This window comes from Podarcis erhardii (genome assembly GCF_964252035.2).
Source record: "Podarcis erhardii genome assembly, chromosome: 11".
Classification (NCBI taxonomy): domain Eukaryota; kingdom Metazoa; phylum Chordata; class Lepidosauria; order Squamata; family Lacertidae; genus Podarcis; species Podarcis erhardii.
The window spans coordinates 20,825,707-20,840,921 of NC_138501.1; positions in this window are offsets into that span (position 1 = coordinate 20,825,707).

Consider the following 15,215-nt stretch of genomic DNA (forward strand, 5'->3'; position numbering starts at 1 on the left):
CACCTGTGCGGCCGAGCCTTGCCTCTTCAGAACAAACTTAGGAAGGCCCTAGTGCTGTCAGCCCTACTGGTCACAGGGCCTGGCTCCTGCACGCACTCCTGACAGTAGGGGTGTGTGACACACAGCAAATCAGTCTTGAATTTGGGGAAAAACATATTGTTGGAGGAGGAAAATAACTAAACATTCCTACGAGGCATCCATAATGACCCCTGGATTTTACTCACAACAGTGATTCCCACCACCAACAACAACTGTGTTGTTCACCAAGCAGGCACTGTCTGGAGAATTAGCCATATTATACTATTCCTTCTAGACATTTTGTCTCCTGAAATGCACCAGCTGTTCTCCAGGAAAAGCAATGATAGATTGAAGCAGGAAGAACAGCACAAATGAATATGCATAAAGGCACCTAGACTCTGAAAATGTAGAGGGTGGAATTCTTGACCTTTCTTGATACTCTTGAGGCTGAAGAAGCTTTACATCATCCACATCTTCCTTATTAATTTGCTCTTCCCCAATTTGCGGAGGCCTCATAAACTTCATCCTCCCTTATTTGACACCTACCAGAATGTTTTCTCTGATCCTGAAGGACTGATGCCCTTTCCCCCCCTTCTTTTTTTGCGCAAACTATTTCTCCTATCAATGGGGGCGGAATGAGGAGGGCAAAGCTTTTGATGGTCAACAGTTTCTTTTTAGAAGCTGAAGACATAACATCTAAGTCTCTTGTGAGAGCTAGCCTACCGACAGCCCTGCACTAATTATTAAGACAGTGAAATACCTTGTTATATTTATAGCAAGTTTACTGCACAGTCAATTGATTATGATGCTCCATGGCAAATGATGAATGGGATACGACTGCAACTGCAACAGTAAAATACACACACACAAACATGGAAACATGGGCACAATTAGCAGAACAGAAGGTACATTTTGATGCAATTCTAACTCATTAAAAAAGAAAGGGGGGGGGAGAGCTTGCTGATCAATTGCCCAATGGCACATTTTAATTTGCAAGGGATAGGGATGTACTTGTTTGGAAAGGAGCAGTTTCAGAGCTTCTAGTCTTTCCAAACTGTAGCTTTATCATTCATCTCCCACCCACAGCACCCGGAGTAGGTTGGCAAGTGCATGTGAATGAGTAACAACAGTTCTATGGAGGATTGCCTAGCTGTCATTCACATTTATGCTGTAAGGTTGTTGTTTTTCAAGAGGACTCGCAAGGATTGGGAATTATTTCTTGTACATCAAACTGCAGTGTCCGTTCCTCCAATACAACTATTGTGACCTCTGTGGCATCCCCAAATGACAAAGGAAATAGTTGGTTGCTTATGCTAAGAAACGAGAAGTCTGTTCCCTTCTCTCCCTCCAGAACCATGTATATTACAACTATAGGGAGTTTCCCGTCTTTGAAAGTTAAGAGGGAAATAGATGGGTAGGCATATGAGAAGCTTTGAGCATAGGGTAATGTACCTGGGTGGGATTGCCCGATCCAGTCTACAATTTTATTTTGTGTTGCACATAGGAAAATAGAAATCTGCCTGATAATAGAGAGCTCTAGCAAACTCAAACACAAGATACATTTGCCTTCTCTTGTGCAAGTTAGCAAGTGCAAAAGGTTCTGAAATGTTGCCAGTAAAAGCACGATCAGTTCCACTGTCTGGGGACAACTCACCAAGTCTGCCTTCTCTGCCATGCACCATCGGAAAAAGGGTCCCTAATTTAGTTGTAAAGACAAAAGGAAGTTTGTTGATATGCAAATGAACTTGGCATAAAAAGAGGTAACAACTAAGCTGCCTATTGGGGGTATTTGGGGGTTTGGTGCCACCTGCGAGGCAAAAGCCAAGGCAGGAGGAAGGGGGAGGGGAGGAAGAGGCAGGGGAGAGAAGCAAGACGTGTCAGAAACACCAAGGAGGACAAAGGGATGATAGCTACTTCTTTGTTGACAAAAGCATACACTTAGCAGTTCATAAGGGGCATCAAAGACACACACACACGCTTCTAGTGACTATGTAGCAGTGGCGCCCTCTTTGTGGAACACCCTCCCTTCAGATGTCAGGAAGATAAAGAATTACACAACTTTTAGAAAACATCTGAAGGCAGCCCTGTTCAGGGAAGTTTTTAATGTCTGACATTTTATTATTTTTTTATATTTTGCTGGAAGCCAGCCAGAGTGGCTGGGGAAACCCAGCCAGATGGACAGGGTATAAAACAATAAAATTATTATTATTATTATTAGCTGGCATCAACTTTCTCAGGTTCATGCCCAGTGGAGCAGTTGAAGCAACAGTGGAACCACAACTGTCCACTCAGTTTCTGTACCCTCAGCTGAGCAAGTATGTGCACACAACTTCAGCTGCATGGAGGTTGCTGCTGTGCTTCCCTCTTCAGACACCTCCTGGTTCTAGAAGAGAGTGGGGCAGGGGACAGCAGGGATTCAGCCAGCCCACACCTCCCCTGAACAGCCTCTCCCTCTACTTCTGGCACGTCTTGCTCTCCTCCCCTGCCTCTTTCTCCCCTTCCCCTTCCTTCTGCCTTAGTTTTTGCCTCGCAGGTGGCACCAAACCCCCAAAATCATTGGCCGCCTCTCCTGGGTCAGCCGCCAGACACACACTCTGCCAGTTCCTGACACCTATGCAGTTTTAAACAGGTGTTTATAAATACAAAGGACGCTTCCTGTATCTAATTATACTTTCTCTTGCACTTGATAAGAATCATTCTTGTTTAATTTGGGGTTTTGGTTTTTTTTGCCGAAGTTCTAGAGTTTGTCTCGCATGCGCCACATAGAAATGTACGTAGCAGGGCAGTTAATAAATTCACAAGGTATGAATGAAAGCTCATTAATGGTTGTTGAATGATTTGTTGACAATTCACAGAGCTTCTAAATCACGAGATAAATATATTCCGAACTTGGTTATCCCAGTAGAGTACATGGATCATTTTTCTTTCATTAACAATGGAGCAGAAACAACAATTTAATTTTATATGCATGCCCACTTTCGTGCCTAAAAGCTTGTCCCTCAAAAATTGCCAGCACTAAATCCTGCTTGGCTCCTGATGAAGGAAGAATTATGGAACAGCAGCACCCCAGCCTATTAGCAACTTTGTCCACTGCATATTAAAAAATAACTTTAAAGTCTAGGTCTACCACAATGTTTCAGCTTTTTCTCCGAGAGGATGGCATGGCAAAATCAATAATTTAAAACACTGCAATATTAATTCAGTGTAAGTACACCAATTACATCTCTTAACCCATGGGTCGTTTATATATTTATTTTAGGCATTCTTTTTAGCCTGCCCCATCACCCACAGATCTCAGGGTGGGTAGCAACTGGTTTAAACAACAAAAATCCACCCACTTTAAATATATAAGGAGAGGTAAAATTGCAGAGTTACAACTACAATATAAACTGTAGCAGCGGGATTAATGCAGACCCTCCAAGTGTCCCTGTTTTCCAAGGACAGTCCTGGATTTACAGAAGCTGTCCCGGTTTCTGATCCTGAAATGTCCCTCTTTTCCTTTTGGACACCCCTATTTTCATTGGAGAAATGTTAAAGTGTATGTGTGAAGAAGTACTGACTTTTGCCTTTCCTGGTGTTTATTAAACATCCCTGAGAATTATGAGAAAGGGAGAAAAACCTTTCTCTATTTGCATAAAGCATAATTTTATTACGGTACTTAAAATGCTGAATTGTGTAATGCCTGTGTTGGATGTTGCAAGCAGCAGAAAAACAATTCAGTCTTCCGGTGGAAAAATATATATGTGAATTTAAGGAATTACGAAATCGATTAGGTGTTAATAATGAAAAAATAAGGGAATTTTGCATACCCCTGGCATGCGGTATGCCCAGTACTTTTTTCTGGGGGTACTCAAAGGTATGTAGTTACAGTGCCATTTTCTAGAAGAAAAGCACTGGGAAGAAGAAGAAGAAGAGGAGGAGGAGGAGGAGGGAGGAGGAGGAGGAAGAAGAAGAAGAAGAAGTTGTTTTATTTATACCCCACCCTCCTCAGCCAGAGCCAGGCTCAGGGCAGCTAACACCAGTAAAATTAAAATAAAAACATAATGGGGGGGGGAACAATTTAAAATACAGGTTAAAATACATTTTAAAAGTTGCCCATAGATCAAAACCATAAGGGGAGGGAAACATAAGGGTCAGACTGAGTCCAAACCAAAGGCCAGGCGGAACAGCTCTGTCTTGCAGGCCCTGCGGAAAGATGTCAAGTCCCGCAGGGCCCTAGTCTCTTGTGACAGAGCGTTCCACCAAGTTGGGGCCAGTACTGAAATGGCCCTGGCTCTAGTTGAGACCAATCTAACTAGCTTACGACTTGGGACCTCCAAAATGTTGTCCTTTGTGGACCTTAAGATCCTCCGCAGGGCATACCAGGAGAGGCGGTACCGTAGGTAAAAGTATGGCACTTACTGTAACAACTTAATGGAGACTAATGGCACTGGATATGTCTATACTAATACCGCTTGCTGCCCAGCTGTACAGCTCTGGCATGGAGACATTGCACATGCTTTGGTCAACAAACAGAGTAGCACAACTATATAGAAGCACCTTTCAACATGTTCTGCATAAAGCTGTAACGTTTAAATTGGCCCACAGTGACAGGTGCGAAAGAGAAGAAAATCCCACGACGACAAGGTTTGTCTAGTGCGCCTCTGCAGAGAAACCAAGAAAAAGAAGATGTGTGAAGGAAGCCCGGCTAGGCTTGGACAAGTCACAGGTTCAGACAGGAAAGAAGAAAAGAGTCACCCTGTGCAACGAAACTGAAAGACAGGCACGATTTCAAAATTATATTTAAGCAAGCTAAATGTCAAAGGAAGCTTAGCTCTTTAAACTACAAATCGGTTCCAAGTGTCCAGGAATTTGCAGTCAGTTCATGAATTATCAATTCAAAGAGCGTGTTAGAATGACAGAGCCTAGAAGCTGTAGAAATTGGCTGGAATACTTTCTGAGTGGTCGACGCTGGATTCACTTCCTTTGAAGTGTCCAGATCTGGCTGATGCGGCAGACTGTGTATTGGGTTGAGTGGGCTCCATAATCCATTCTAAGGATCCACGGAAGGTTCTTAGATATTTATTGTGTGTTTTTGCATTTAATCAATTAATAATCCAATTAAAATACACAAGCAAAAAAGTAGGTCAGAGGCAGCCAGAATTTAAATAGAGATGAAATAGCTGTTAACTCTTATTTGTGGTCCTGTGATAACGAATTATTTATTCTCCCTTTTTTCCCCTCCAATTCAAACTGCCTTGACTTTAAAGAATAACTCAAACTTGAAAGGAGCAATGGGGATGTTGATGCAAAAGTTCACGTTCCTACTCAACCATTAAGCAAAGCTGCTATTTCTGTAACAGGCCTCAATTGGCTGTTAGCGGCGCTGGGTCTCCAAACGCAGTTGATGCTCAAGAGCTCCAATCCCACACTTAACAGGAGGATAAGTAGGCTTTCTTACAGGCTTGCGGCATTTTATTCTGGTAGCTTTAAATGAGTCAAAATTCCAGATTCTCGTTTAAAGCTCTAATCATGGACTAATTTCTCCGATAAAGCCACTCCAACTTCGTGTTCTGCCTAAAGAGTTGGCAGAAAGCCCTGTATTTTTGCTCCTCAGTCTTGGCCGCCAGAAAGTCTCTGGTGACTGGAGACAGATCGTTGTCTTCAGTGTTCTCCTTTTAACCTTTTTCACCTCTTCTTTGGGACTTGGCTAGATATTAAGAGCTAACGTTTCACAGAAAACGATAACAGAACCGTAGAGTTGGAAGGGACCACAATGGTCACCCAGCCCAACCCTCTGCACTGCAGGAATCTTTTGCCCCATGTGGGGCTTGAACCCATAACCTTGATATTAAAAGTCTCCATCCTTTTTAGATATGCAGAGTGCTGAATCAGATCCCCTGTCCGGGTTGAGATAGGCCTTTGTTGTAATGGAGTATGCAATACATTTTTGCATTTTATTTATTTATTTTGCAGCGGCCATTTTACATGTGTCTGATGGACGTGCAACCACACACATGCCGCTGGCCTGGAAGTGCCCCCTAAATGCAGCGGAACAGGGGCCAGGACCACAACCCCACCCCACACAGAAAGAGGGGGTTGCCTGTATATTCCAGCTAAGTGCATACTTATGGAAGGCATATCTTTATATCTGTTTCATTGCAAGTTCTCTCCTGCCCTGAGCATCATGCATAATAGTTACAGTGACTTTTTGTTCTTACTCCTGAACTGATAATATTGCAATGGTTGTCAAGGAGAGGTCTTAAGCTGCTTTTTACCGACAGGATGTAAGCAGGATAGTCAGAGTGGAGTCAGAGGGACTATAAAACCAGCTCTGGGAGGGGTGAACGAGGAGTTTGTTGGGAGTTGGGTGGTTGGTTGGAGTGGAAGTGAATTGGGATAGAGTCTGTGGGTAGGTTGAGTTAGTGTAGCGAAATAAGCTGAGTCAGGAACAGTTGGGAGCTAGGAAGACAAGGAAATATCTGAGAGGTGGTTTAGTGAGTGAGAGCAGGTAGCGGAAGTTATAGGTCTGGATAGGCACCCCATGATTGTAATTGACCGAGACCGTTTATGAAACCACACGCTTGTTAAACTGCAATAAATAAACAGAAGTTTATGTTCCAATTTAACCCTGACTGGACTCAGTATTGTCCCAGGTAGGGCCTGGGTGGTGGCAGAGAGAAATAAAGTGGTGGCACAGGGATCAATAGACGATGAAACGTCCGGGGACCCTGTGTGATCGCCACAGTACACTCTAAATGCAGCGGAACAGGGTGGAGCAGGGGCCAGGACCACAACCCCACCCCACACAGAAAGAGGGGGTTGACTGTATATTCCAGCTAAGTGTATACAGTGGTGCCCCGCAAGACGAATGCCTCGCAAGACGGAAAACCCGCTAGACGAAAGGGTTTTCCGTTTTGGAGGCGCTTCGCAAAACGAATTTCCCTATGGGCTTGCTTCGCAAGATGAAAATGTCTTGTGAGTTCCTGCGGAGTTTTTTTTCCCTCCCCCCCCTTTTCCTAAGCCCTAAGTCGCTTATCAGCTGATCCGCTGATAAGCCGCTTATCAGCTGATCCGCTAAAAGCCGCTAAACCGCTAATAGCGCTAATCCGCTAAGCTGTCAATGGGCTTGCTTCGCAAGACGAAAAAACCGCTATACGAAGAGCCTCATGGAACGGATTAATTTCGTCTTGCGAGGCACCACTGTACTTATGGAGGCATTTCTTTATATCTGTTTCATTGCACATTCTCTCCTGCCCTGAGCATCATGCATAATAGTTACAGTGACTGTTTTGCTCTTACTCCTGAACTGATAATATTGCAATGGTTGTCAAGGACAACGTAAGCTGCTTTTATCGTCTGGTGTATAGGGAACAGGTTGTAATCAGGATATACAGTAAACACGCATCATGTAAGTAGCCCAGTGCAAGCTTGAATGACAGACAGTTTCCAGGAAGGCTGTTTCAACCTCACACATTCTATGCTATTGCAGGTTTTAGTTTTAAATATTTAAGCTGAAATCCTATACACATTTACCTAGGAATAAGCTCCATTGATCCTAGTGGGACCTGCTTCTGAGTAGACGTGAATAGGATTGCACTGTTAATTAACTAACTAGATAACATTGTGTCCTACATTTATATCCATCATTACCGAAAGTTCAGATCCAGCAAAAGAAGCTTTGTGTCCTTGGAGCCCAGGCTAGTGTTAATATTCACTCTTAGGAGAAAGGATATAGACACTGGGAATATGCAGAATACCACAGAGATTATAGTCCTGTGAAATAGTAAATCAGAACAGAGTTTCATATGCTGCTTTTCAAAGCTCTCTCAAGGGAGAAGGGGCAATTTGCATGTATAGGTCTGATTTTGTTCTTTTTTCTCTCTCTCTTCAAAATGCACTGTGAAGATTCAGAGTATGTATTAAATGGAGTGAAAAGGAGAAATATTTGTTCTTAACTTGCTTTTAAGCATCTGTCCTTTTCCTGACCTTCAGTGTCAAGCTGAAAGGAAGTAACTTGAACCGATGTTTCTCTGTCCCATTTATGTTCTTTAGCCATAACTTCAAAGGGTTTGCTTTCAAACTGCCTAAGGTTGAAGTGATCTGCTTAATGTCATGGTAGTGTTGCATTCTAAGGGCCACCTTTACTGCTTTAGCTTCACAAGCTGGTACCTCTTTAATATACCTCTTCAAAATGGCACCCAGCTTGGCCTTTCCTTTTCACACAACCAGTTTGCAGTCAGGAGCTACTGCAGCATAGTCAGGACCGACTCCATATTTACGTTTCTGAGCATAATTCAAAGTGTTGGTGCTGACCTTTAAAGCCCTAAATGGCCTTGGCCCAGTATACCTGAAGGAGTGTCTCCACCTGCATCATCCAGGCCAGACACTGAAATCCATCTCCGAGGTCCTTCTGGCGGTTCCCTCACTGCGAGAAGTGAAGCTACAGGGGACCAGGTAGAGGGCCTTCTAGGCAGTGGTGCCCTCCCTGTGGAATGCCCTCCCACCAGATGTCAAGGAGACAAGTAACAATAAAACCTTTAGAAGACCTCTGAAGGTAGCCCTGCATAGGGAAGCTTATTAATGTTTAGTGTTTTATTTTGTTTTTGTATATGCTGGAAGCTGCCCAGAGTGGCTGGGGCAACCCAGTCAGATGGGCAGGGTACAGTTGTTGTTGTTGTTGTTGTTGTTGTTGTTGTTGTTAGGGGGCTCAGGCAGGGGGCTCATCGGGTCCCATTCTCACCTCTCAATTCAATTCAAATTTATTTATTTACGGCTATTAGCCCATAAAATATATACAAACATAAAAGCACAGAAGCATAAAAACCAATACATCTAACAACAGAAGGGGAACACCACAATGCAAGGGTGGGTCATTGAGCAGTGACAAATAACAGCTTGGGGCCCGGAAAGATCCAAGGGACGGTTCACAGAAAAAGGAGAACTGGAGACGAGATCCATCATGCACTCTCATCATAACTGTCCGATTAGTTTTTGTTGTTGTTGTTGTTGTTTTGGTGGTTTTTGTGTGTGAGATAACCGCATTCAGGAATCTCGCCACCTGCAGAGTTACAGAAGGATCTGTATCCTGCAAAAGCAGTGCGGCATGTGACTCAACAGGCCTGCCAACCAAGCGCAGTAAAGCAGGACCCAGGAATTTAGTCCTAGCTATGCTATGTAAGGGACAGTTGAACATTATATGTGGAAGAGATTCAACTGTTTTCCCGTCACACTCGCATAGCGGAGACACCAAACCCTTGGAAAATCTGTAGCTCAGCAGGTTCGATGGAAAAACATTGAACCTTGCACGAATAAATGCAAGTCGGTGTGGTACAGATGAAAGAGATGACATGTATGGCTCACCTCTCCCATCTTCTTGATTCGCAATTTGATTCCCTCCCTCCCTCTCTTTCTTTTTTATTTTCCTTTCTCCTCCTGCGATGAGGCTACATTTTAATATTTTAATGTTTCAATATTTTAATTTTGTTTTTAAGTTGTAATCATTCAACTTGTTTTTATTATTGCTTGTCAGCCGTCCTGGGCCCGGCCTTAGCTGGGGAGGGCGGGGTATAAATAAAAAGTTGTTGTTGTTGTTGTTGTTGTTGTTGTTGTTGTTGTTGTTGTTGTTGTTATTCACTGATCAAGCCAGCATTCATAAAAGTGGCAGTGATGATGGCAGCTGTGGCTTGTAGGCCAACACCATATCTGATGCTCTGCATAGCAACATTATATATTTCTAATGTGTTGTACTCTGTCTTTTTTATCAGAAGTGGAAGGCATACTTGGTTTTCCTAATGTGAGTTCATAACTTCCAACATTTCCATCTTCATATTGACTGAAGCATCCTGCTTACTTCTCTGCTTATATCCAGCAAGCCTTCCTCTCTCGTCTTCTTGCCAGTTACACTTTTTGACTTTCCTGTTATTCTCAGGGAGATCTGGCAAGCCAGTTTGATGTGGTCCAATAGAACCTGTCTACTTTCATTTTTACACTGATTTTTCACACAAAAAGTCAGTAAGACAAGTTTAAAATTATTAGATTAAAAAAATGTAAAATAGTCAATATTTTTATGTAGTTATTTACCAAGCAAAACTAAATTATATCCATTTAACCAAAGTACCACCCCCCAAAAAAGCACTGGTCGGATGAAAATGGAGTCACCTCCAAATGTGAAAAGGGAAATATGTATGTTGAAATATGAGTTATTGAGCACCATTCTTGAATAGTTGCAAATAATACTGTCATTCAACTTATTTTTGAATTTTCGGCTGGGAATCAGTTGAAGCTGAAAGGCAAAGGGGTTAATAAAAATCCCTGCTTGCTCTGAATTTCCAAACTCTCCCATCTGCAGGAATTCCAGATTTCCTAAAGGCCAAATGCCAATTGAACTGCCAAAGAGCACATAAACACAGCCCTTACAAATCAGATAAAAGCTGTCATATTTTTCCTGCATCAATTCACCGAGTTAAGAGTTCATCCAGTAATATTGACAAAGAGCACTTCATTTGCTAGGAAGGAGCTATTTTTAACTGGGTAAATGTTACCATGCAATAAGGAGTCACATGCATGCTTATATTCCAAAATGAGGACTTGAGATGCTTGGAAGCTACATTAATGGCTAATGAAGTTTCTAACGTAGAAGTTGTATCTAAAGCTAAATCTGTACTGAAGATGTTTAATTCGCAGCCATTACTGGGACTATATTAACAATGGAGCATGTCGTTGTGGCTCCTCAGAATTCCTGGCAAAATAGTTTCCTGTTCTCATAACTACAAAGCACAAACCTGAGATGACTGAACTAGTCCCTTTGAAGCCAGAACTCTGTGCAGCTACTTACACCTCACTCATTCCTATTCTACTTAGCACTGCACTGAATTATCTTGTCGCTTGAAGTTCAAGACAAAAAAAGAGGAAGGATGGAGGCATTCACTCCCCACAACCCCTGCCTTCTACTCTTTTATGTATTTTTTCATGTCTGTCGTACCCTTTAGTCCTTTAATCTGATGCTTTGGCAGCTTTTATAAGCAAAACAACAAAACAAAACAAAAAACACAAACACACAAATTTGAAAGGCTCCATCAAATATTTCCTCAGCCAATTTGAGATTATGTAAAGAATATTACAGTACTATATTCCCAATCAGATATGGTTATGTGATGTCATCACTGATAGCAAAGAAACCTTTTGTGCAACCCTCCTCACTCTGTACAAGGAAGGGAGAAGGAGTATATAATTTTTGCACCTGTTTTTGGAAACCCTGTGTTCTGCTGTCTTTTTGGCTTCTAAAGGGAATGCATCCCTGTTGCCAGGCCAACTGACCAACACACTCTCTCTTTTCAAACCGTGTGGGCTTCTTGTCCATCAGTGCTACATGGCATGACTTTTGTCCCAGCCACGCATGTATTTATACATGATTTGGGCAGATCATGAATGCAGATTGGCATCTGATTGAACATAGAGCACTGTATCTGATGGGAATGAAGATCCCACTGAAAATAATGCTGTGTATTTCCATTGTCATCATAGTATACATCCAATATAAAATAATGTGATATATCGGTACAAAAAACATATCTGATCCACAACTGAACCTGAACGTTAATTAATATGCTGCATTACTTTCAATGGGGTGTGCATTAGGCATTGTGGACAGCAATAAATTCCACTGCTTTCAGTGTGATGTGCAAACTCATCTATATTCTGCTGCAGCCGGTCTGGTACGTGTGACTGGATTGGAGTGAAGGATCATTGATCTGATTGCCTTGACACCAGGAACCCATTTCTCTCGTCCTTTCCAATTTGCACAACCCTTTACAAAAGGCTGCAACATTCAGAAGAAATGGGGGCATATTTTACAGAGGTGGAAACATTTGCCAAAAATATATATAAAAAATCCCCCCTCCCATTGTTGCTCAGCACTAATTATTTCCCTATCTTATATTGATGTGGAAGTCACTTCCTGTCCTAGGCATCCCAGCCAACAATGGTACACACATGGGCGTGGCCAAGGGGGGCTGAGGGCAGAGATAGGGGAACCTGTCCCCTTCCTGATGTTGGGTTATAACTCCCATCACCCATGACCACACTGACTGTTGCATAGTCAGTGAGTCTTTGTGAAAGGCTTTACAACAGTCTTTAATGATGACAATGATTTATGGCTTTGAGACAAGATCTTTCACTAGTAACTGCCACTTTCCCACTTCATTAAATACATCTGTTTAGTTATTTGGTATTCTTCTATTTTACACAAATCTGATATATCTGGTGACTGTTAATGTATCATCCTCCTCCTCCTCTAATTTATTACTATGGACCTGTTGTGTTGGGGGTGGAGTACATGACAATCTGCTTATTAAAATCACGGGACTGGTTTAAAGAACACAGAGACACCCTAAAATCAATGTCTTAAGCAATGATTAAGACGGGATATCAACACCAGCAAAAGCCCAGATATGACTGACAAGGCTAGTTTGCACATGCCACTTTGTGCTCGCAGGTGATCTGTTTTGCTGTGTGTAGCATGTTTTCCGGTTTGTAATCACAGCTTTTCAATGCCTGCTGCTGTATTTACACATTTCATTGTACAGTGTCCCCCCTGGGCTCTTCCCCAGCCTCCTGTGTGACTTCATTGACAATAATGGAACTAGCTAAACATTCTGTGCCTTTTCCCCACAGGGTAATTTGAGTGTTAGCAAAGAATGATTTCTCAGAATAGCTTTTGGAGACTTTGAAGGCAACCTGCTTTTGTGTTGCATGTAAGTGTGTATTTGTTTTTTGACACAAAAGAATTACTCTTGCAATGACTGACTAGAAAAATATTTCACATTTGCCTCTCTGCGGCTGCAGGAGGTAGGAAGTCAATTGTAGAATTGTACATTTTCATGAATCTTTTCAGGGAGCCAAGTGCATTTATCATCAAGAAGCAATGTGGCTATCAAATGTTAATAGGAAAGAGTAGGGTGGTGTCACGAAGGTTGGGTGCCACGCCCACTCTCTGCAAGATTCCCGGGGGTTCCATGCACTCACTCAGGGTTTGTGTTCCTTTGGAGAATTCAGACACGGTGGAGACTATCACAGCTTTAAGAAATATGGTTTATTTACTTATTTACACCTTCAGTCTGCATGGGGGGGGGGGGAGTCCAGGTCTTACAGCATGGTCATTTCAAGAGGAGCTTGTCCCCCACAGCAGTGCAGCTGCTCTGGTTATCTCCTGCTTGGACTACTGCAATGCGCTCTACATGGGGCTACCTTTGAAGGTGACTAATCCAGAATGCGGCCGCTAGACTGGTGACTGGGAGTGACCGCCGAGACCACATAACATCGGTCCTGAAAGACCTACATTGGCTCCCAGTACGATTCTGGGCACAGTTCAAAGTGTTGGTGCTGACCTTTAAAGCCCTAAACAGCCTCGGCCCAGTATACCTGAAAGAGTGTCTCCACCCCCATTGTTCTGCCAGGACACTGAGGTCCAGTGCCGAGGGCCTTCTGGCGGTTCCCTCTTTGTGAGAAGTGAGGTTACGGGGAACCAGGCAGAGGGCCTTCTTGGTAGTGGCCCCCGCCCTGTGGAATGCCCTCCCATCAGATGTCAAGGAAATAAACAACTACCGGACTTTTAGAAGACATCTGAAGGCAGCCCTGTTTAGGGAAGCTTTTAATATTTGATGAATCATTGTATTTTAATATTCTGCTGGAAGCCGCCCAGAGTGGCTAGGGACCCAGCCAGATGGGTGGGGTATAAATAATTGTTTTTATTATTATTATTATCTCTCCCTGCCAACCTTTAGCCAGCCTATCCAAAATGGATCCCAACTTTCTTCTCCATTCTTCTTCCCAGAACACCTTGCTCAGAACTCTCTTTTACTGTCACTTCAAACACACAATGTATCACCTTGGCAACATCTGTCTCCTCAGGCCAAAAGATTCCTCTCAGATGCCCCATCAACCCCTTTTGTCATGTTGACAGGTTTGCTCTTCACTTGTGGGCTTGCCGCTCAGAAGGTTGGCGGTTCAAATCCCTGCAACGGGGTGAGCTCCTGTTGCTCGGCCCCAGCTTCTGCCAACCTAGCAGTTCAAAAGCACGCCAAAAAGTGCAAGTAGACAATTAGGTATCACTCCGGTGGGAAGGTAAACGTTTCCGTGCACTGCTCTGGTTTTGGTGTTCTGATGCGCCAGAAGCGATTTAGTCATAGTGGCCACATAACCCAGAAGCTGTCTGCGGGCAAATGCCGGCTCCCTCAGCCTGTAAAGCGAGATGAGCGCCGCAACCCCAGAGCCATCCGCGACTGGACTTAACTGTCAAGGGTCCTTTACCTTTACCTTTTTAGGCTGGTTAGCATAAGGCAGCTCAGGGATTCCTTGTCTGGCACATTTCTGCAGCTTGTACTTTCATCCATATCCCAATTAATCAAAATCTACAATTTATTAATTTCTAGGGTTTTTTGGGGGGTCCCCTCCCAAATCTATAACACCAGGCATCAAACAACCCATGTTGTTTGTATCTCTCTCTGTTCCTGTCAATGTCCTCATAATGGCTATGGTTTAGACCAGGGATGAGCAGCCTGATTTCAACCGGGAGGAGGAAGCCTGGAAGGAGAGAAGAAATATGGGAGGAGCTGAAAGGGAACACTGGGAGGAGGAAGGAGAAAATCAATGTGCAAGTGATGGCTTTAGACCTCTGGCAAAAATGATCTGCCCATCCCTTGGCAGCCCACTGTGTGGAGAAGGAGGGTTAGAGAAAAGGGGTGGCAGTGAGGTGGCTCTGAACGAGCCCAGTTTCAGCCCTTCCCACCAATCGCAGGTGACCCTTCCTGAGATTACAGACCTTTATTGTAAAATAAGGTTTCCTGCTTTTGTTTTAGATTAGATGAACTACGCTAGCACTGAATGCGGTGTAGGGAGAGAATTCCTGCAAGGAAGAATCTGTCCCAGAAGCTATGATTAAATGATGTATTAAATACTGGGTATGCTCATTGAAAGTTCAGTGTGACCAACAGATGGAAGCAGGAAACTGATGCTTTAATATAAATTATTAATGCAAGAGGGTTGTCCATAGGACTGGAAGAGTCTTGGACCGAAGCCGCCATTAAGATGCTGACTTTTGCTGATTAGCTCATCTGCTTTATCTATGTGAATATTATGCTATAAAAATATTCCTTTATGATAGTATCTTAAGGGCATTGATGGGGGGGATGTTGAATATATTTACATTATTTAAAGTA